Source organism: Oryctolagus cuniculus, chromosome 12, assembly GCF_051225735.1.
Source record: "Oryctolagus cuniculus isolate XC-2025 breed Fujian yellow rabbit chromosome 12, ASM5122573v1, whole genome shotgun sequence".
NCBI classification, from domain to species: Eukaryota; Metazoa; Chordata; class Mammalia; order Lagomorpha; family Leporidae; genus Oryctolagus; species Oryctolagus cuniculus.
In genome coordinates, this window is record NC_142878.1 from 3,165,524 (window position 1) to 3,186,244 (window position 20,721).

A 20,721-nucleotide genomic window follows, 5' to 3' on the forward strand; every position below is an offset into this window, starting at 1 on the left:
CAGGGAGCACTCAGCAGGTCACGGGGAGCACTCAGCAGGTGCACAGGTGAGCACTCAGCAGGTCACGGGGAGCACTCAGCAGGTCACAGGGAGCACTCAGCAGGTCACGGGGAGCACTCAGCAGGTGCATGGAGTGAACACCCTGGGTCTTCCCATCACTCTGCTCTGCTGCCCACAGCATTGGCGTCAACCTTAGAAGGGCAGCCTCTTGGCCAGCAGGACGGCTTGACTTCTGCTCATACCTGAGGGGTCTTACGAAAGCTCACGGGAACCGTGTGTGCTGGAAAGCTCTGCGTGGATCCCCACTTTGTTTTTGCATCAAGATAAGCACATTCCATCCATTTTGTTCCATTTTGGCACAAACTCTGTGACGTGCCCTTGTAGAGGTGCTGAGAGAGAAAGTGCTCTCCGCGTGTGGGATCCACACGGTGGTGGGTCTCCTCTCTGCAGGATTGGTCCCCCGAGTGATGCCGTGCCCTGCCTTGGCCTTGGAGCTGGGGCCAGAGGAGAGTGAGGAGGAGGAAGGCATGGGTGCAGCACGGCTACGGCTCCCTTCCGACAGGCAGGGGACAGGGAGCTGGGGCTGGCGGGCCAGAGCCACAATCAGCCCTCAGGAAGAATCCGGTCAAGACACAGCACTGCCCCCAGGGGTTCCGGCCTCCACCACCCTCTGCCTCCTCTGCCACTGGACTGGGGGTGCTGCCCCCACCACCGCCCAGTGACTTGGAACCGCCTTGCTCCACGGTGGGCTGACCTAAGCCCCGTGTCATCGACCTGCCTGTGCCAGGAGGGCGGTGGGCCGATCCCACCCTCTTGGTCTCCACGTGGGAGACGGGGTCCTCCTGCACCAAGGCTACACCATTGCAAGGACCCTCAGAATGAGAAGCGCACAGGGCTGTGGGGGCAGTAAACGGCAGACGGAGATTCTGTTTTTGGGTGTTTTTTTTTTTTTTTTAGTTAATATTTATTTATTTGAGAGGCAGAGAGAGAGAGAGAGAGCGAGGTCGTCCATCTGCTGGTTCACTCCCCAAATGGCTGCAGTGGCCGGAGTTGTGCCGATCCAAAGCCAGGAGCCAGGAGCTTCTTCTGGGTCTCCCACGCGGATGCAGGGACCCAAGCACTTGGGATATCTTCCACCGTTTCTTAGGCCATAGCAGAGAGCTGGATCAGAATTGGAGCAGCCTGGACTCGAACCGATGCCCATATGGGATGCCGGCACTGCAGGCGGCGGCTTTACCTGCTATGCTACAGGGCTGGCCCCAGATGGAGAGTCTTCAGAAATTATCCAGATCAATCCAAGACAGGTAGGAAGATAGACATTGATGGATGATAGAGGAATAGAGGATAGAATTAGACATAGGACAGATAGGACAGATGACAGAAATGGTGGAGACAGAGAGATGATAGGGAAATGGAGATATAATTAGAGATATGTAGGACAGACGGGATTAATAAATAGAAGATACAGGTGGATGACAGATACTGATGGCAGAGACGTGAGATAAATGAGAGAAGCAGAGACGGCTAGGTGATGGGGAGAGAGAAATACACTCATTTACACACATTTTACACACGCGTGCACGGACTACACAAGCACGGGAAATACAAGTGATGCAACCAGTAGACCATTCACTAACTGTGTGACCCCCACACCTAAATTTCCTCAAAAGTAAAATCAGAGGTCCCAGCAGGCGAGAGTCTCTCAGGGACGCAAGGAGTTTAATTCTTGCAGCACACTCAGTGCAGTATCTAAGAAACGGTTACCAGTTCGGCAAATGTTAATTATTAATCCGATATTAGCACGGTGGAGCCGGAGCGCCGAGGTGGCAGGAATTAGCTGCCTGTACCCAGGGAGCAGCGTCCTGCCTGGGACACTTGTGGGAGGTGAGAGCTGACCTGGTCGTCCCAGGTCACGTGGTCTGGCTCACCTTCCAGCTCGGAGCAGGTGCAGCCACGGGACGCCTGGTTCCACATCCGTCAGCGCGAGCACGGGCCTCAGGCAGGAAGACGCTCTACATTCTTTGGGACTAAAGTTGGCTTACAGTGAAGGACCCCAGAGAAAAAAGATGGAAAGGAAATACAGCGACGCGTTAACAGCGGTTGCCCCAGCTGTGCATCCCAGGGTGCTGGTGTTTTCCTCAACAGAATTTTCTAGTCTCCATAATAAATACATATTAATTTTGTAATTTTTACAGGCATGATATTTTTTAAACATTATTTTGTTGCTTAAAACTAATAGTGGCCGGCGCCGCGGCTCACTAGGCTAATCCTCCGCCTTGCGGCACCAGCACCCCGGGTTCTAGTCCCGGTCGGGGCGCCGGATTCTGTCCCGGTTGCCCCTCTTCCAGGCCAGCTCTCTGCTGTGGCCCGGGAAGGCAGTGGAGGATGGCCCAAGTGCTTGGGCCCTGCACCCCATGGTAGACCAGGAGAAGCACCTGGCTCCTGCCATCGGATCAGCACGGTGCACCGGCCGCAGCGCGCTGGCCGCGGCGGCCATTGGAGGGTGAACCACCGGCAAAGGAAGACCTTTCTCTCTGTCTCTCTCTCTCACTGTCCACTCTGCCTGTCAAAAAAAAGAAGAAAAAAAAAACTAATAGTGACAGACTCACCTTTTTTCTAAGGTTTTATTTATTTTTATTTGCGAGGCAGAGTTACAGAGAGAGAGAAACAGAGAGAAAGGTCTTCCATCCACCGGTTCATTCCCCAGATGGCCACAACCACCATGGCCGGAGCTGGGCCGATCTGAAGCCAGGAGCTTCTTCCTGGTCTCCCACGTGGGTGCAGGGGCCCAAGGACTTGGGCCATCTTCCACTGTTTCCCAGGCCATAGCAGAGAGCTGCCTTTCATATCGGGGTGCCTGGGGTCAAGTCCTGCCTCTGCTTCTGATCCCGCTCCCTGCTAATGGGAGGCAGAGGCGAGGGCTCAAGTCCTCAGGTCCCTGCCACCCACATGGGAGACTCAGATGGAGTTCCTGGCTCCGGGCTTCAGATCGGCCCAGCTCCGGCCATGGTGGTTGTGGCCGTCTGGATACTGCAGGCTCTCTTCTCCCTCCCACCCTCCCTCTCTGCCCCCACCCAACTCTGCCTTTCAAAGGAATAAGAACTGGGGGGAGAGGGGCAGCCTGAGCCCATCAGCAGTTCTCAGGTGGGCACCTGTGCTTGGCTGTGGGGGAAAGGGGTGGCCCGGTGCAGGCTCCCCTGGGGGACTTGGGGAGTGGCCAACAGCCCAGAACCACAAGGTAGGAAGCGTGGCGTGGGGAGCGCAGAGCGGGCCTGGGCGGGGTGGGGGCTTCCTCCCCTGGGCAGCAGGTGCTTCCCATGCTGGGCGCCACAGGAAGGGAACAGACGGGTGACTTGTGGCCTCTGGCCTCGAGGGAGGCCACTGCGATTTGCAGCCCACACGGTCCAAAAGGCATCCAGCCCGAGAGGCAGGATCCAGACGCCAGGCTCCATCCCTGGGCGGTGACCCCCGCCCACGTGTGTGCCACCCAGCAGGAGTCCTCAGCTGCCCGGGCCCCAGGCAGGCGGGAAGTACCCTCAGGCTGCGGCCCCCTGGGAGGAGAGGAAGAGGGGCCCAGGCAAGCCGAGCCTCTGAGGATGCAGGACGGTCTGCGTTCAAACCAGCCAGGAAGAGCCGGGGGACAGCTGGGGACAGCCCTCAGGTGCCAGTGGTCCCAGCCCCCCACGGGCACACAGAGTGACAGCTGCCACTCACACACCACCTGGGGCCGGACCTCTGACACGGGGCCAAGGGGGAAGTGGTGGCCCCTGCTGCAGACTCTGAGCCTGAAAGAGGGTGAAGCATCTCCAGACCGCACGTGAAGTGTGCACAGGGAAGGGAAGGAGGGGGAGAAGAGGGCTGAGTGACAGGCGGGGGGGGGGGCGGCTTCCTGCCCCCCCAAGTCTGGGAGAACCTGCTGCCTCTCAGAGATCAGCCCCTGCCCAGGATGCACAGCTGCAAGGGGGAGGGGCACTTTGGAAGGTGAGGAGGAGGTGGGGGGGGCTGGGGCAGGAGAGTGAGGGTGGGTGGGGTGGGGGTGAGGGGAAGGGCCAGCCCCTCCCCCGGCCCACCAGCTGTAGCCCGTTTTGCCTCCTCTGAAATGAGAGCATTATCATATGATATTCATGCCTGTCTTCATAAATAATTCATCTTTTCTGCACAAAAGTAAAATAGCCTGAAGCTAGAATATTTGAAAGAAGCGTCAATGCCTCATTCATAAAATAATAATGTACCGCCTCGCAGAGAGCTGGAGAACCACGTCCCCAAGCTAAAACGTATCATCCAGCCTGGAAAAGGCAGGTCCGCTTCCCCCCGCGGGCTCCCCCTCAGCAGCACCTGCACCTGCGCGTGCAAGTAACGGGAGACCCTTGGGAAATCCAAGCCCCCAGGGCACAGATGCCTGCTGATACCAACCCAGAGATAAACAAAGGCACATGGAGCTGTGGCCGCTACGGCAGAGGGCAGCCAGACACTGAGTGGAGCGATCACTGACCGTGGGAACTGGAAACCACAGCTGGAGGGGGCCCGCAGTATCTCCCCAACACGCAGCCCTGGTTCTCTCTCAGAGGGAAGGAAGACCTCTGTTACCTGTGATGAGTCTTTGAAATGCTGAGATGTTTCTGGAAACATCTTCAGAAAGAAGCTCACAGTGCTGTTGGACTGAGGAGGCCCCAGGCCAAGACTCCCACGGCTACATCAGAACCTTCTGGGCAAACCAGGAGCAGGGGTCACAGGCCTTGGGGGCCTGGGGAAGGGCTGGGAGCAAAGGGAGCCGTGGGGCCGGTGCCGTGGTGCAGCAGGCTAAGCTGCCGTCCGCAGCGCCAGCATGCCATATGGGTGCCGGTTCAAGTCCTGGTTGCTCCACTTCTGATCCAGCTCCCTGCTGATGTGCCTGGGAAAGCAGCAGAAGATGGCCAAGTGCTTGGGCCCCTGCACCCATGTGGGAGACCCAGATGGCTTCAGCCTGGCCCAGCCCAGGCCGTGTGGCCATTTTGGGAGTGAACCAGCATACGGAAGTTCTCTCTCTCTCTTTCTCCCTCCTTCCCTCCCTCCCTCCCTCCCTTCCTCCTTCCCTCCCTCCCTCCCTCCTTCTGTCCCTCCCTCCCTACCTCCCCCTGTTAGGCAGGAAGTTAGGTATGAGCTTATGTCTGTGTGACAGGCCTAAAGAGAAGACATCTACGTCCAGCATCTGCATCTGCATCTCAAAGTCATCCTGACAATGTTCCAGGGGCAGCCCTGTATTCGATCCTGCCCTGCCCCCTTCTACCTGATAACCTGCCAGGTGGGGGTCCCGCCCCTTCTGCCTGACAAATCTTCCACAATCTCCCAGATGCAGCCCAGTATCTGCATTTCAAACACCCTGCTCCGGATCCCCATTCTCCAGGGGGTCCTGCTCACCCTTCCTCTGAACCAGGATGGCACCAGCGAGACTTCCTCCTGTCTGATACCTTCAAGGAAAAACTCAGATAGGAGCTTCTTAGTATTTGCAGCCATAAAATCCTTTGTTTCAGGAGGAGATGTGTGAAGACAGAGACCCATCTCCTTAACTCCCCCGCTCAACCAGGCGGCGCTCAGCCCTCTGCCTCTCTGCTGAGCCACTGCCCGCTCAGCCCTCTGCCTCTCTGCTGAGCCGCCCGCCTGGTCTGGCCAGGTGTACTCTCTGCACTCTCTCTCAGGTCCTGTCTGGAGAAGTGCCCATCCGTTCTTGCAGATGTCCCTGCCCTAATAAACTTTGCTACTTCTGCTTTCCACTACTCTGTCTCACGCCTGAATTCTTTCTTGTGCGAAGACAAGAACCCTGCTGTTTCTCCGGTAACACCCTGCTGTTTCTCCGGTAACACCTCCTCCTCCTCCTCTTCCTCCTCCTCCTCTCTTTCAAATAAATATACAAATATTTTTTTAAAAACATGGAGCCACGCCCTGCATGCCTCAGGCATACTGGTCCAGCGAGTATGTCACCCCCCCCCAGAAAACAGGTCTTAATGTCCTGCCAACAGCAGGTGGAGGAAGAGGAGCGACTTCAGAAAGCTCACGCAAAACGGAATTAAACGATGATTTCAGCGCAAGAAAACGGAAATCCAGGCAGAGCTGTTTCACATTCCACATTTTCTGTGACATTCTTAAAGACCCTCACGCACTGGGGACTCAGCAGGGTGCGCCATCCCGAGGGGCGCGGTGGGGCAGCCCGGGAGCCAAGGGCGCCCACCTGAGTGGCTCCTGTTGCCCGCTGTGCCCCTCAGGCCTCTTCCCGGGAGGCGGCAGAGCAGAGCCGAGGGCGGGGAGGGCCATTCACCAGCCCCGGGCTGCCTGGACAGTCAGAACTGACCGTGGGGCCGGACCCGGCCTGAGACACGCACCAGCTGTCGTCCCGGCTCAGGAATGTCCCTCCAGCCGTCCCTGCTGGCTGCTGCCACAGGCGGCAAAGGCCAGGCTCCGGCCTCACCGGAGCAAGGATGTGTGCTTTCACTCCCAGGCAGGGCTCGGGCCTTGGAGGGGAGCGGACGGGAAAGACCAGCTTTGAGACGACCCCAGGAGGAGCCGTGCTTGTCCCATTCCCCACAGCGCGGTCCCAAGTCTCCCGGCTCTGTCCCTGCGTCCTGGGCCCACTCCCAGCCTTCCTGTCTGTCCCACAAGCGACTTTGTCTTCCACCTCCCCGGAGTGCCGCTCCACCTCCGGCCCCTCCCTCCGTGAGCCCCCCACTCTCAGCCCAGCCCCTGCTGCTGGGTGCTACCCCCCACTCTCAGCCCAGCCCCTGCTGCTGGGTGCTATGAAGCGCTGGGTCGCGGCTCCGATCCTGGCCCTCACCCTGAGCCTGGGCGCGTTAGCGCTTGGGTTGATGCATCCGCTTGCTCGTGGCTGGATGCTGCAGGCACTGTCTGGGGTCGCTGAGCCGCTTCCTCTCTGTGAAGCGAGATAACAAGACCCATGTGTGGAACGTGGCCCACAGGACGCCAGGAATGCAACAGGTTCCCAATACACGCGCACTGGGTTTCTGTTCATTACAGTCAGCATACAGTTCCTTACGGTCAGCTCCCTTCCCCCAGCTAATGATTAACACAGGCACCAAGGAGGTTTCCCCAGGGCAGTGGGGAAGCCTGCGTTACACACTCAGACCCCGGGGGGACTTGTTCAAACACCTGCAGCCAGCCCCTGGCCCCTGAATCCACATCTCCCTGGCCAGGCCACCCATCAGCCCCAATCCAAGCCGGCTAGGCTGGGACCTCGGCCTGCAGGGCGGGGCTGGCTGCTCCCGCCTCCTCACTGCAGGCGGTTATCTGGGCCAGCTGCACCTGCTTCCTTCCCTCTGTGCCCTTCAGGACAAGAACTGGAGAACTCCCAGCTGGCCTGAGGGAGCAGGTGGCCTCCATGCAGCCACTCCTGGCCTGGCCCCAAGCCCCTCCCAGCCTTCAGACCAGCCCCTGGCTGCTCCCGGTGGGGTCTTCACAGCTGGAGTTCTCAGAGGATTTTGGAAAAATGAGAGGGAGGCCACTTGGCCCGTGTCTTCCTTCAGGGGACAGATGCGCTCCCTCCCACCAGTGCCGTGAACCCCGCCTGGGGCAGTGTTTGGTGCTGGCAGTTTCAATTCACCGTGAATCTGAAACACGCTAGGGCGATCGCAGGCCTGCCGGAGGATCACGGCCGTGACTCGTGGGGGCTTGGACGCAGGTGTAGGGGGCCTAGAAGGCCCCCGGGGGAAGTGAGCGCTCCGCTGGCACGAGGCAGTAGAAGCAAAAGAGACTCCGAGGTGCAGCAGGTGCACCGTGGTCCCATATGGATGAAAGGTCCTCAGACGAGCCGACCGCCAGCTGGCTTCACTCCCACGCCGAGGGCACGGCCGCCCCGCTCAGCCCAGACCTCCCTGCAGGGCTGTGGACCTGGCACCCCCCGCCCTCCCTCCGAGGCATCGCTGGGCTGGCCCCGAGCTTCGCCTGCTCAGTGTGCACAGGTCGGCACTTATGACCTCACGGCCCTAAGCTGCCTCCACCTCCGCTTCCAGCACTGCCGTGGTCTCAACAGGCCTGGCGCAGACTGGAGCGGCAGCTGATGGACTGCGTGAATGCCGACGGTGACGGCACACGGACGGGGCCCTGTGAGTGGCCAGGGCGTGTCCTCGCAGAGAGAGCACTTCCTGTCTCCCTGCTTCTGCACACGGCCCTGCAGACGAAAGGGGACACTGATCTTGGACCGCGAGCCTCGGCAGCTGTAACGGAAATCAACCGCTTCCCTACAAGTAGCTCCTCTTGGGATTTTAGTTAAAGTAGCCGAAGGCTAAGCAGTGCCCCCAGCACCGCCACGGCCCCCACTTGGAGAACGGCGCCATCCAGGGCCCAGGTTGACCTGGGACCCCCCCTCCCTGCGTCCTGTCTTCCACACTCAGCCCGCAGGGGGTGCTGGCGTCTTTGCTCCCCGAGACCCCCCGGTCGGCCCCTGCCTCTGCCCCCCAGGCTGCCCTCTCTCTCCCTGGATTGCAGCCACGGCCTCCACACCGGCCAGCTCAGGTCTGCTCTGTTCTCGCCAACAAACGTGGTTGTGTCACCACCACTGGAAATGCCTCCCTCTCGGCCCCATTTAAAGCCAGCACTGTGGCGTAGCAGCTAAATCCACCGCCTGCAGTGCCAGCATCTCATAGGAGCACCAGTTCAAGTCCCAGCTGCTCCACTTCTGATCCAGCGCTCTGCTGTGGCCTGGGAAAACAGAAGATGGCCCAAGTGCTTGGGCCCCTGCACCCACACGGGAGACCAGAAGAAGCACCTGGCAGCTGGCCCCTGGCTTTGGATGGGCCCAGCTCTAGCCATTGCAGTCATTGGGGGGTGACCAGTGGATGGAAGACCTCTCTCTCTCCCTCTCTCTCTTTTTCCCTCTCCCTCTCCCTCCCATCTCTGTCTCTGCCTCTCTGTAACTGCCTTTCAAATAAATAAATAAACCTTAAAATAAGTAATCAAGCCCTCCCAGGACTTCTCCTTCCTCTCAGGACAGAAACAAACCTACAGCAACCCCAGCAAGCCCAGGGCGGGGCTCGGCCTCGCTCTGCGGTGTTGGCTCCACTGCTCCACGTCCTGTGCTTGGGCCACGAGGCTGCTTCCCAGCCACGGCGTGGCCCTGGGCGTGGGCCTCTGGCACAGAGCAAGGAGCCCTGGCACAGGGGAACCGAGGCGGTGGGGCAGAGGAGTCACCCCCACGACAGTTCCGGTTGAAGCAGGTGCAGACTGAGAGCCGCCTACCACAGCGCCTGGTGGACGTGCAAAGGAAACCTCCGCGTGGAGACAGCACACACAGCCCAGGCTCTGAGGAGGCCCCGCGGCTCGGGAGCACGGGCCCATGGGGAGAGAGGGGCAGTGGCACTGGGGGGCACTGGTGCTGCACCCCTGCAGACCCAGGCCCAGGACCACGGGGCACGGGCAGCCTGCACTCCACTGCACGCAAACCGTGCCTGTCCCAGCTGTGGAAAGCAAACGAATCCGTCGGCTTTCTTCCCGACAGCTCCCGGCGCACCACACGCCCTTACCAGGCGTTCACTTCCCTCCGTCCCTTCCACTGGGCCCCTTCTCCCGGCCCCGCTGGAGGACAAGGGAGGGCTGCCGAGTGAGTTCCCTGTCGGGCCCGCTGGCTCTGAGCGAGGACGGCCCCACCAAGGCTTGGTCTCCCGTGTGCTGGCGTTGAAAGGTGGTGGACCTGGGAGAGGCGGGGCGGGGCTGGGCGCTGAGGCGCAGTGGGGGTTAAGCCGCCTGGGGGTCCACATCCCCTGTCTGCATCCTGCCTCTGCTGGCCATGCAGCTTCCTGACGAAGCACACCCTGGAAGGCAGCACGCGATGGCCCAAGTACTGGGGCTCTGCCACCTCTGTGGGAGACCCAGAGGGCGTTCCCGGCTCCTGGCTTCTGCCTGACTCAGCCCCAGCTATTGTGAGCATTTGGGGAGTGAACCAGAGGGTGGGAGATACATGATGGAGATAGATAAATATATGCACACACACACACACACACACACACACCTCCCCCTCTCTCATCACTCGAATAAGTAGATAAGCAAATCTTTGCAGAAGAAAGAGGCAGGGCCCAGTGGGGTGCTGGGGCTGTGACTGCCCGGGTCTCATGGAGGGGCCAGGCCCCACGAGAACGGGCACTGCAGAAGAAGGAGCCGCCCCCTTCTCTCGGGCGTCCGCGCTCCCTCCCCGTGTTCCCTCCGCACACACATCTCCCACCACATGGGACGCACCTGGGGCTCCTCGCCAGCCGCCAGCCTCGCGCTCGGACCTTCCAGCCCCAGGACCGGGAGCTGGGTAAGCCTCCCCTCTGCATCAGGGATCTTCCAGCCACCGAGAACGGACTGAGTCAGGTACCGAGCACCCACGGCAAGCCCGCCCCGCCCCCGTCTCCCCGGCAGAGGCTCCAGGAGGCAGAACTTCAGGAACAGCCTCTGACACGCAGAACCCCGGCACCCCCCGCCCGCGGAAATTCCGTCTCCCTGGAGCCACGGCCTGAGCCCACAGCCCGCGGTGTCTGTTACAAGGGTAGCTTCCAGGTAGGGGGGGCTTAGATCTGCCGCCAGCCCGTTGCTCTGCAGGGTGGCACTTGGGCCTGTGTCTGCCTCTCCCCTTCTCAATCTAACATTTCAACCCCACCAAGGGCACCAGCCGCTGGCTCCACCCACCAGGCACAACAGGAGCCCCGGGTTGCAGCCGGATCGGCGAGGAGCATCACGGGTCTCCAGTAAGCGGAAGGCTGCCAGCTCACGAGCCCCGCCCCACGCCGAGCTCCCCTGCCTCTTCCCCCATGACCTCCTGCCAAGCGACATGTGAACTTCTGGTTCGACAAGCACACTCCAGGGGACTGGCCAGCGGCCGGAATCATTCATGGCTGCCCACGGCTCACCCAATAATTCTGGGGCCAGCAGCTGGCTGGAAGCCAGTGGCAGCTGGCAGCTGTTCTGTGCCAAAGAGGAAACACAGCGGCTTCCGTGGGGCGTGGCGAAGGGCTCCTGGTCCACCCCACAGGAGTCCCTGGAGCGAAAAGCTGTCAATAAGCAGCGTGGCCGGCTGCCCCGGGGCCCAGCAGCTCCGAGGAAGACCGGCTGCAAGCGACGGCAAGGACCTTGCACCTGTGCGTCACGGCCGGTCAACCACGGCACACGTCTGTAGGTGGCACGTCCTGCATGCCCCCGCCATGCGGAGGACGCCCAGAGAGCTATCCCAGCCGCCCTGCTCTCAAAACGTGAATGCGCAGCAGTGCAAGGGCTGCAGCTAAGCCGTGGTGTCTGCCACATGTCCACCTTTCTGGGCAGGCGTGGACTGGACACGTGCCCTCCGAGGTGGCGGCCTGGGCCCCCCACACTCACCGGCGCCTCCTGCCCTCACACTCCAGGAGAGGACGCGGCCCTCCATGCAGCCCCTCCCCCCGTAGATGACTTCCAAGGTCACCCACACTGGGCAAGAGCATATTGAATTCCGGGTCCTCTGGGGCGGACACTCCTGTGTGCGTGATCCAAGTGACCAGGAGCAGCGACCAACAGGGTCCCCTGGGAACACAGGCAGGAAGCTCCTCCTTGTGTCCCAGACGCAGACGACACTCGGAGTCAGGTGCTGGATCCCGCAGCCCCTGTATCGTTGGGAACGAGGTCAGGACCGCATGGCTGAGGCCTCACGTGTGTCCCCATCTGTCCCTGAACTCCCTCCTCTCTGCCCTCACCCCGAACCATGAGGACTGCGTCCTCTCACTGAGCAGAGCCGGGGTGGCTAGAAGCAAGCACAGGAAAAGCTGAAAACTTGAACCGCACAGAGGCCACGGCCGATCCGTCTGCGAAAGCCATGGGCAGGTGTCACGAGAACCGACCTCAGAGTTTGTCATGCATCAGGTGCTCCGTGCTGGCTCAGGGCTTAGCACGCTGTCTGGGGCGCTGCTTGCATACATGGGGACCCCGCCGGAATCGGGGCCACCTGAGCAGGTGCAGACGCAGACCACGGCACGGCATCTGCATGGCGCGATAAAAGACAACAATTCCACGATGACGTCTTCACTTAGGACCACGGCATCATCGGGGTGTGCAGGCCAAGCACCCACACCTGCCTCTCGGGAGCAGGTGGGGAACCTGCAGGCAACAGGGCTCACGGGACGGACGTGGAACTGTGTGTCAGCCCGACAAAGTCGGGACCAGGGTACCTGCAGGGGCCTCGCTCCTCACGCCCCATCCGTGGCCCCTGGCACCGCCCCCCATCACCTCCTGCACTCTGAGTCTGGCTCAGCGTCTGCTTCTGAGGATTGCTGTTGCCACGTTCAAGGTGAGAGAGGCGTTGTTCTGTGCCGTGGAATGTGTGGGCAGACAGGTGCAGCGGAAGAGAGGAACGGGCGAGGCAGGACGCCATCCTGGCCTCATTCCAGCCAGCATCTCGGACGCGGGGGTCCTGGACATTCAGCTGGGGCAGATGGGAGACACCTCAGCCCCCTGAGCCACCCGCCCTGCACGGGCAGAACCACTGCTTCTCCCCGCCCCCCGTGGCAAAATGCACAGATTCAGCGCCTGGCGCTGTGGCTCTCTTGGCTAATCCTCCGCCTGCTGCGCCAGCATCCCATATGGGCACCGGGTTCTAGTGCCCCTCTTCCAGGCCAGCTCTCTGCTGTGGCCCTGGAGGGCAGTGGAGGATGGCCCAAGTGCTTGGGCCCTGCACCCTATGGGAGACCAGGAGGAAGCACCTGGCTCCTGGCTTCGGACCAGCACAGCGCTGGCCGTGGCGGCCATTTTGGGGGTGAACCAACGGAAGGAAGACCTTTCTGTCCGTCTCTCTCTCTCTGTAACTCTACCTGTCAAATAAATAAATAAATAATCTTTTTTTAAAAATGCACAGATTCAGTGGTATTAAGTCTCTCCACCATGTGGCCCCAGCCATCCATCTCCAACTGTCCCCAGGCCCCTCCCCCAGCCGCAGGCCAGTGCCGTGTGCAGTCTCTGAGCCTGGCAGCCCGGGGACAGCGCCAGGCAGATGTTCGTGTCTGTGACCAGCCTGGCTCCCCCAGCTTAAAGTCTCCGGGGTTCACCCACCCTGTGGCGTGAGGCAGTGCCCCTCCCTTCTCCAGGGGGACCGACGTTCTCCCGTGTGCGCCTGCGACCCGCCTCATTTATGGAAACATCACGTCGCTTGTCCTTGCAGCCCTCGATGGCACTCGGGTGGCTTCTGCCGCTGAGCCACCGTGACTCCCACTGCCATGAGCTCCAGGTAGCAGGACCAGAGCTTCTCCCCTCTCCAAACACAATTCCACCAAGCACTGCTGGCAGCAAGCCCCGGAGTGCTCTTTAGAAAGTTCCGTCGCTGGCTTAGGACACAGCACGGCCGGCTGTATGTCCTGACCTCCCCTGCCCCCGGTGGGGGGACCGAGGGGACTCCAGGAGATAAATGAAGGCTGGTCCCCACTTGCAGCCTGCCGGGCACAGGGCATCTAGTTCCCACAAGTGCCACAGCCCAGTGTGGTGCCCCAGGCAAACCCGGGGAAAACACAGACCTTGGGGCAGAGTCTGTGTTGAGCGCTGCCGGCCAGAATGGGGACGAAAGCGCGTGCGCAGTCTTCAACCCCATGGAAGAAAGGAGACGAGTCGCAGGGAGGGAGGGGCCGTCCGACGCCTCAGCCACTGCCCGGCCCGGCCCCGGGGCCCAAGCTCTGCTCACTGCCACTGCCCGGCCACCTCTCTTGGCGTGGGGCGCGCTCCCAGCTGCAGACACACAGAGGGATCCACACCCCCAGCTCCCAACTCCACACGGACAAGTCAGGGTACAGACACCTCCCATCTGAGATGATTCGCCACAGAAGCAGCTCCAGCGACCACCGCGGGAGCCGGCCTCACACCTCCTGCCTGGCCACCTGCTCCCCACCCCATTCCCATTGCCCCCATTCCCATTGCCCCCATTCTCACTGCCCCCATTCCCACTGCCCCCATTCCCATTGCCCCCAGCTCCCTCCAGCAGGTCTCGGCACCGGTTTGGGGAGGGGAGAAACAGGTGCAATCTGGCACCTGTGGATCTGCCCAGGAATTTATCAGTACCCCAGCCCTCGCAGTGCAGGCAGGGGAAAACCCTGCTCCCCACAGTGGGTGCTGCATCCCTGCTAACCCCTGGCCAGCACAGGAGGGTGCCAGAAACCTCACCCCCACCCCCACCCCACCCCCAGCAGCCGTGGTAACTGCTGCTGCCCTCCCAGCAGGGACACTGGCTGCTTTGTGGCTTCCAGGGAACAAAAGCCCCGGTTGCTAATGAGGTCTCCTATTTAGGGCAGAGGGAAGCTCTGGGTTATTATTAGGCCCGCTGACTTGCCCTGTTTCATAGGAGTAACCTCCAATTTGCAAATTAAAGAGAAATTTGCAAGTGTGAGCAGCCCCTAGGGACCCCCCCAGCCTGGTGGCCAACTGGTAAACCCGCGGCCTTACCAGGAGCCCAGAGGTTTTGTCCAGCGCTGACCATCGGATTTATTTGTTTGTTTAAGATTTATTTATTTATTTGAGAGGCAGAGTTACAGAGAGAGAGAGGTAGAAACAGAGAGAGATCTTCCATCTGCTGGTTAACTCCCCAAATGGCCACAATGGCCAAAGCCAGGCCGATCTGAAGCCAGGAGCTTCTTCCAGGTCTCCCGTGCAGGTGCAGGGGCCCAAGCATGTGGGCCATCTTCCAATGCTTTCCCAGACCATTAACAGGGAGCTGGATCGGAAGAGGAACAGCCAGGACTTGAACCGGCGCCCATATGGGATGGCAGCACCACAGGCAGAGGCCTAATCTGCTACACCACAGCGCCAGCTCTAACCATCGGGGTTTTGTTGGCCACCCAAGCAGAGGTCCCTTAAGGATACAAGTTGAGGATCTCGCATCCAAAACGCATGGGACTCCAAGTGGTTCCAGCGTGAGATTTTCTGGATTCTGGAGTGCACACAATAGGTAACAGGAAACCCACCCCTGTTTCCTGTGCGCACAGGTGCAGCCCGAGGGCAGCTTCAGCCTGCAGGGTGACGTCACCCCAGGTGTGGTGCGCGTTCCCAGAAGCTCAGATGGCAGAGCTCGGCAACTCTGAGACTTCCAGACCCACGCCCCGATCCTGTCTGTTCTCGTGAACCTGGAGCCCCCAGCACCACCACCTCAGGCTCCTCCCGCCCGCTGGGGACCCGGGCAGCAGCGCAGCCTGTCCTTGGAGGAGGCAGAGCAGCCTTCCCTGTGCAGCCACACGGCACAGTCGGAGGCCGCCTTCCGGCTGAGCTCACCACGCACATCCCCAAGGAGCAAGTGCCCGGCCCCGGACCCACGCTCCTAACCGAGGACAGGCACACTCACCCCTGCGCGAGGGCTCTTCCGGGAGGGGTGGCAGAGCCCGGGAGTGTGGGGGTGAGCAGCTCCCTGCGTGGGACCCGGAGGTGCGGCCCAGCCCAGGCTGAACACAGAGCGGGGCTGGTTGTGTTTGGTTTGCAGCCAGTTCTGCAGCCCTGGTGCTGGCTCGTCCTCCTGTCGTGTTTGCTCTGGGCAGGGTGGGACTGGGTCACGGCCAGGCTGGGCCTCGGGTGCTGCAGTGGGGGGGGGGGGTCACCACAGAGGCCCACGGGTGCCCTCGGTGGCTCTTTTTGTCGCCCTCACTCTTCTTGCTACTTGATTTCAACCCCAAGCTACCTGGCACTGCCCACCCCTATGCTTGCTGCTTGAGCCCAGGCCCTGGGGGCACTGGCAGAGGCCACTGCGGGCCCAGCTGGGAACCAGGCACTGCGAGGGACTCCCTGCTCTCAGGGGCTCTGGGGCAGCCCTCGGCACCCACTCTGTCTTCCCTGTATCTTCCAAGCCAGGGCAGAACCCTGGAAATCAGCTTCGACGTCACCCAGCCTCCAGTCCTGAGGCTCTGCGTCCATCATCTTTTGTGTGCTCCATGAGGCCTGGGGGGTGGTGAGGATGGGCAGTGTGTGACTCTGGGGGTCCTGCGGGCCCATGGCCCACAAGAGCGCCCCCTAGAGCCGTGCCACGGAGAACAGTACGTCCCACTCCCGTCTCCGCTCTCTCCTCCACCACGGCCCTGGACAGCCCTCCTGGTTTGCAGAAAGCCAATCCTGGCACCACCTCCAGTCCTGCCCTGACCATCCAGGCCCCACAGTCAAAAAGCCACGCCAGGGGCCGGTGCTGCGGCTCACTAGGCTAATCCTCCGCCTAGCGGCGCCGGCACACCAGGTTCTAGTCCCGGTCGGGGCGCCAGATTCTGTCCCGGTTGCCCCTCTTCCAGGCCAGCTCTCTGCTGTGGCCAGGGAGTGCAGTGGAGGATGGCCCAAGTGCTTGGGCCCTGCACCCCATGGGAGACCAGGAGAAGCACCTGGCTCCTGCCTTTGGATCAGCGCGGTGCGCCGGCTGCAGCGTGCCGGCCAAGGCGGCCATTGGAGGGTGAACCAATGGCAAAAGGAAGACCTTTCTCTCTCTCTCTCTCTCCCTGTCCACTCTGTCTGTAAAAAAAAAAAAAAAAAAAAGTGCCATGCTGGGCCTGCGGTGCCGAGGGAAATCACTCCCCGGGATGCCCGCGGCCCATCTCAGACGGCCTGCGTCCAGCGCCGGCCCTGCTTCCAATTCCAGCTTCCTGAGAAGGAACTGGTGTTGGCCCAAGTACTTGGGCCCCTGCCACCCACACGGGAGACCTAGGCGGGTGGAGTTCCCCAGCTGTTGCAAGCATGTGGGGTGTGAACCAACAGATGGAAGAGCGCTCTCTCTCTCTCTCTCTGCCTTTCAAATGGAATTAAATTCTCTTAAGTCATTGCCTACGACGTCCACCCAGTGCTCTAAACCCGCCCACCCGAAACAAAGCTCAGGCTTCCCAGCAAAGCGTACAAGACATCAAGGCCCAGCACCAGCCCTGCATCCCTCTGCAGCTCAGCCCCCCGCAGCCCTGTCCTGCGGCCGCACACACGCGGAGACTCCGACTCTCCCTCCCCACTGCTCCCCTGTGGGCCGGTGCCTGCCTCCCCCCACCCAGCTCTGCCCCTGGATTCAAGGCCCAGCTAAGCAAGTCCCATGAGCCCCTAGAATGCCACGCCCGCACCACCTCCTCCGGGCTGTACTCCGTCACCAGCCAGGCCAGCTGCTGCAGCACCGGACACACGCGGACAAGGAGCAGGTGTGGTTCACGGGCTCAGGAGCCAGCAGCCGCACCCCACGCCTCGGCCCCTGCATGGCTGAGGCAGCTCTGCTGAGACTCTCTGCCCCCAGGAAGAGTGCCTGGGCGGCACCCCGTGCCCGGGACCTCCCGCCGGCTCAGCCCTGGCACCACCTCCTCCCGGGCAGCCTTTCCCTCCGCCCACCAGCCTGGCCCTCCCCAGCCCCGGACTCCAGGGCGGGACCGCTCCAGCTGCTCTCCAAGCCCGCCGTGTGACCCCATCTCCTGGCAGAGACCCAGACCGGCTCATCCCACAAAGCTGCCCGCAGCTGCTGGTGTGCAGGCCGGCCTCCCTCCCTCCTCCCACGCTCCCTGGCTCCTCGGTGAACTTACTGCACCCATTTCAAAAATACTTCTTGCTCTGTTGAAATCGCCATGAGCAAACACGCGTGATGAAGTCAGAGACGGCCCCTTCCCGACCAGCGTCCTGCATGTGCCCAGCCCTACAAAGCCAGCCTCTCTGAGGTCCACCGGCCCCCGCTCCTGGAGTCCACCGACCCCTCGTGCCCGGGGAGGGGCCTCGCAGAGGGGGCTGCCTTTGGGGTGGGAGCCCTGGCAGAGGAGTTTCCCCTTGCAGCAGGGAATGCACTCCTAGGCTCCGACTGAGGCTGGGTGACCCTGACCGGTGCCCAGGACATGCAGTGGGTCCTGGACTTCTGGGTCCTGAGAGGGACCCATGAAAACCCTAAGCACAGGGCTCAGGCTAAAGGCACCTCCTGCGGGGTCAGGGTGTTGGTGGGGGGGGATGTTGAGGAAGGGGGAGAAGGCCCCTCAGCCGAAGCAACCCCCTGGCTGAGTGTTGTAGCGCTGGCCTTGTCTGCACGGTCACCAGGCTTGAGTACCAACTGTGTGCCCAGAACCGGACGGAGAGCTCTGCCCGGAGTCTCACGCCTTACCCCCCAGCCCAACGGAGGGGGTTGCTGGGACCCCACAGAGACGTGGGGCCCAAGGCGGCTGGCTCCCCAGTGCCTGCCTGTCACACACACGCCCCAGCTCGGAGCCACCAGGCCAAGCTGCACAGCTCTTATCTACAGAGAGAGTGAATGCGGGGTGGGGGGGGGTGACCCCCCAAACCAGCACGAGATACCACTTCACATCCTCGGGCTGCTGTTAGCAAACAAATTGAAAATAACAGGGGCTGGCGCTGTGGCGCAGCCGGTTAAGCAGCCATCTGCAGCACCCGCATCCCATGTGGGCGCCAGTTCTAGTCCCAGGTGCTCCACTTCCAATCCAGCTCCCTGCTAATGCACCTGGGAAAGCAGCAGAGGATGGACCAAGTGTTGCATCTCTCTCTTGCTCCCTCCCTCCCTCCCTCTCTGTAATTCTGACTTTCAAGCAAGTAAACACATAAATTTTTTTTTAATAAAAATGTAAACCGGAAAATGACAAGCATTGGGCACGGTTTGGAAAACTGCACGGAGCTTCCTCAGGACAGAACAGAATCACCGGCCAGCGGTGCGGCTCACTAGGCTAATCCTCCACCTTGTGGCACCGGCACACTGGGTTCTAGTCCCGGTCGGGGCGCAGGATTCTGTCCCGGCTGCTCCTCTTCCAGGCCAGCTCTCTCCTGTGGCCAGGGAGGGCAGTGGAGGATGGCCCAAGTGCTTGGGCCCTGTACCCCATGGGAGACCAGGAGAAGCACCTGGCTCCTGCCATCAGATCAGCGCGGTGCGCTGGCCGTGGTGGCCATTGGAGGGTGAACCAATGGCAAAGGAAGACCTTTCTCTCTGTCTCTCTCACTGTCCACTCTGCCTGTCAAAAAAAAAAAAAAAAAAAAAAAAAAAAAAAAAACAGAATCACCGCACAATCTGGGGGCTCCACTGAGCTCCCCAAGGCACTGAAAGCAGGGCGCCCAGGCTCACAGCAGCCAGAGTGGAGGGGCCCGGGCCCACTGCTGTGGGGACGAGCGGCCGGGGACCCCGGCGGCGCTGGAGGAGGGAGCCCTGACCCGGGTACTGAGGCCAGGGGGAACCGACGCTCGCCACCAGGCCACACAGGGACATATGCGGTCTGATGTCACCTGGGGGTTCCGGAGCCCCCAGAGCCATAGAGACGGGGTGGGTGCGGCGGAGGGAGGAGGTGAGGATTAGTGCTCCAAGGCGGCCTGGGGGCGTCCTCGCCGAGGGCGGAGGTCTGGAGCCCCCGCGGTGGGAACGTGCTCGCCGCTCAGCCCCGGGGGCACAGGGGCGCCTCCTCCCCTGCTCGGCCGAGCCCCGGGCCGCGGCCACGCGGGCCTTCGGAGAGAGGGCACCGCCCGACCGCACCGCGCGGCCCGGGCGCTCCTCGGCTCTCTGGCGCCCTCGTGCGTCCCTGTCCACCCGCGCGGGCTGTGCCTTTGGGCGCTCGTGTCCAGCAGCCGCACCCACGCCCAGGCGCGCGTTCCTGCGTCGCCGGTAGCACCTCTAACGGTCGGAAGCGTTTCCAATGCTTTGCTGCAGGAGGTGTTCTCTTCCCTACAAGCAAATGAAGTCGGCCCGGTGTTCTAGGACCGAGGGGGCCGGGCTGCCTGACCACCCAGCACGGCTGCCAAGGTCCCCTCGCCTGAGAGACAAGCAGAAAGGCAGGTGGTGGCGTTGACGAGGTCGTCGGGGCCACACAGGCAGCAGGACAGCTGCATGACTGTCAGCCCTGTCCACACACAGTGACACACCTGGAACCGTCACGAGTGGAACAGCCCCGCCAGTACAAAGGCAAGGCACCCCGTGACCGAACCCTGCACCTGCAAGCGACGCACCAACGGTTCTGCTGCGAAGCCGTAACTGGCGCCGCGGGGCGGGGGGGCCGGTGATCCGGTGACTGCGACCGGTGAAGCCAGTGAGTCCGAGACCCCGAATCCAGAGCTGAAGCTTCTCGGGTTCTGGACCGGCAGGCAGAGGACACACCTGGTGCTCCCGGCAAGTCAGAGAGGAAGGGGAAAGAGCCACTTCAGAACCACAATCTCGCCTCGGGCTGCGGGTGCCCCTCCAAGGACGCAGGCCTGACCCTGGGGCCTGGGAGTCCCACGTCCGCCTCGCCTCCCCCTCGGGGGCTGGCCAGGAGCTGCAGCTGCAGGGGAGAAGCACCCACGCCTCCCCAGTGGGCGGGAACGCCGACGAGGCCTCCGTGCTGGCGTGTGCCCACCTGCGCGCGGACTCCACACGGACGCCCGCGGCACCTGCCTCAGAACCTGGGAAAACACACTGAGGTCTCCAGACAGAGCGAGACCCTGCGGTTAAGCCTCATGAGTGGAGAGGTCAGCAAGGACTCATGGAGACTCAGGGAAGGAGGGTCACCCCAGACTCGAGTCCGTGCGCTGCCAACTCTGGGAGCACTAGAAGGCTGGCGCAGGTTAGGGATCCTGACAGAGCCAAAGGCACCAGGTTTTCGTCGGGCTGGCCATGCTGAAATAACCCAGACACCAGATTCACCAGCGGTCCGTCACATCCACAGCACTGGGGCCAGGAGGCCAGCACGGTGAAGGAGGAGACCTAGGGAGGAAGAGAAGTCGCCGAGATAAATCCACCAGCTTCCGGTGTGGCTGGGAACTGCCCCGCAGGACCAGGGTGCAGCTGAGCCAAAGAGAGAGCCCGTGACT

The 20,721-nt window shown here is 61.6% G+C and overlaps 2 long non-coding RNA genes across 2 annotated transcripts; both read right to left on the reverse strand.

The window, feature by feature from the left end:
- Positions 1-5,161: 5,161 nt before the first annotated feature.
- On the reverse strand, positions 5,162-13,329 carry LOC149122913 (uncharacterized). Its single transcript, XR_016218654.1, has 3 exons — positions 10,216-13,329; positions 6,806-6,901; positions 5,162-6,485 (listed from the first exon to the last, which is right to left on the reverse strand). It is a non-coding gene; the product is annotated as an uncharacterized LOC149122913 (long non-coding RNA).
- Positions 13,330-14,447: 1,118 nt separating this feature from the next.
- LOC138844515 (uncharacterized) lies at positions 14,448-16,361 on the reverse strand. Its single transcript, XR_011380407.2, has 2 exons — positions 15,302-16,361; positions 14,448-14,677 (listed from the first exon to the last, which is right to left on the reverse strand). It is a non-coding gene; the product is annotated as an uncharacterized LOC138844515 (long non-coding RNA).
- Between the last annotated feature and the right edge of the window lie 4,360 nt (positions 16,362-20,721).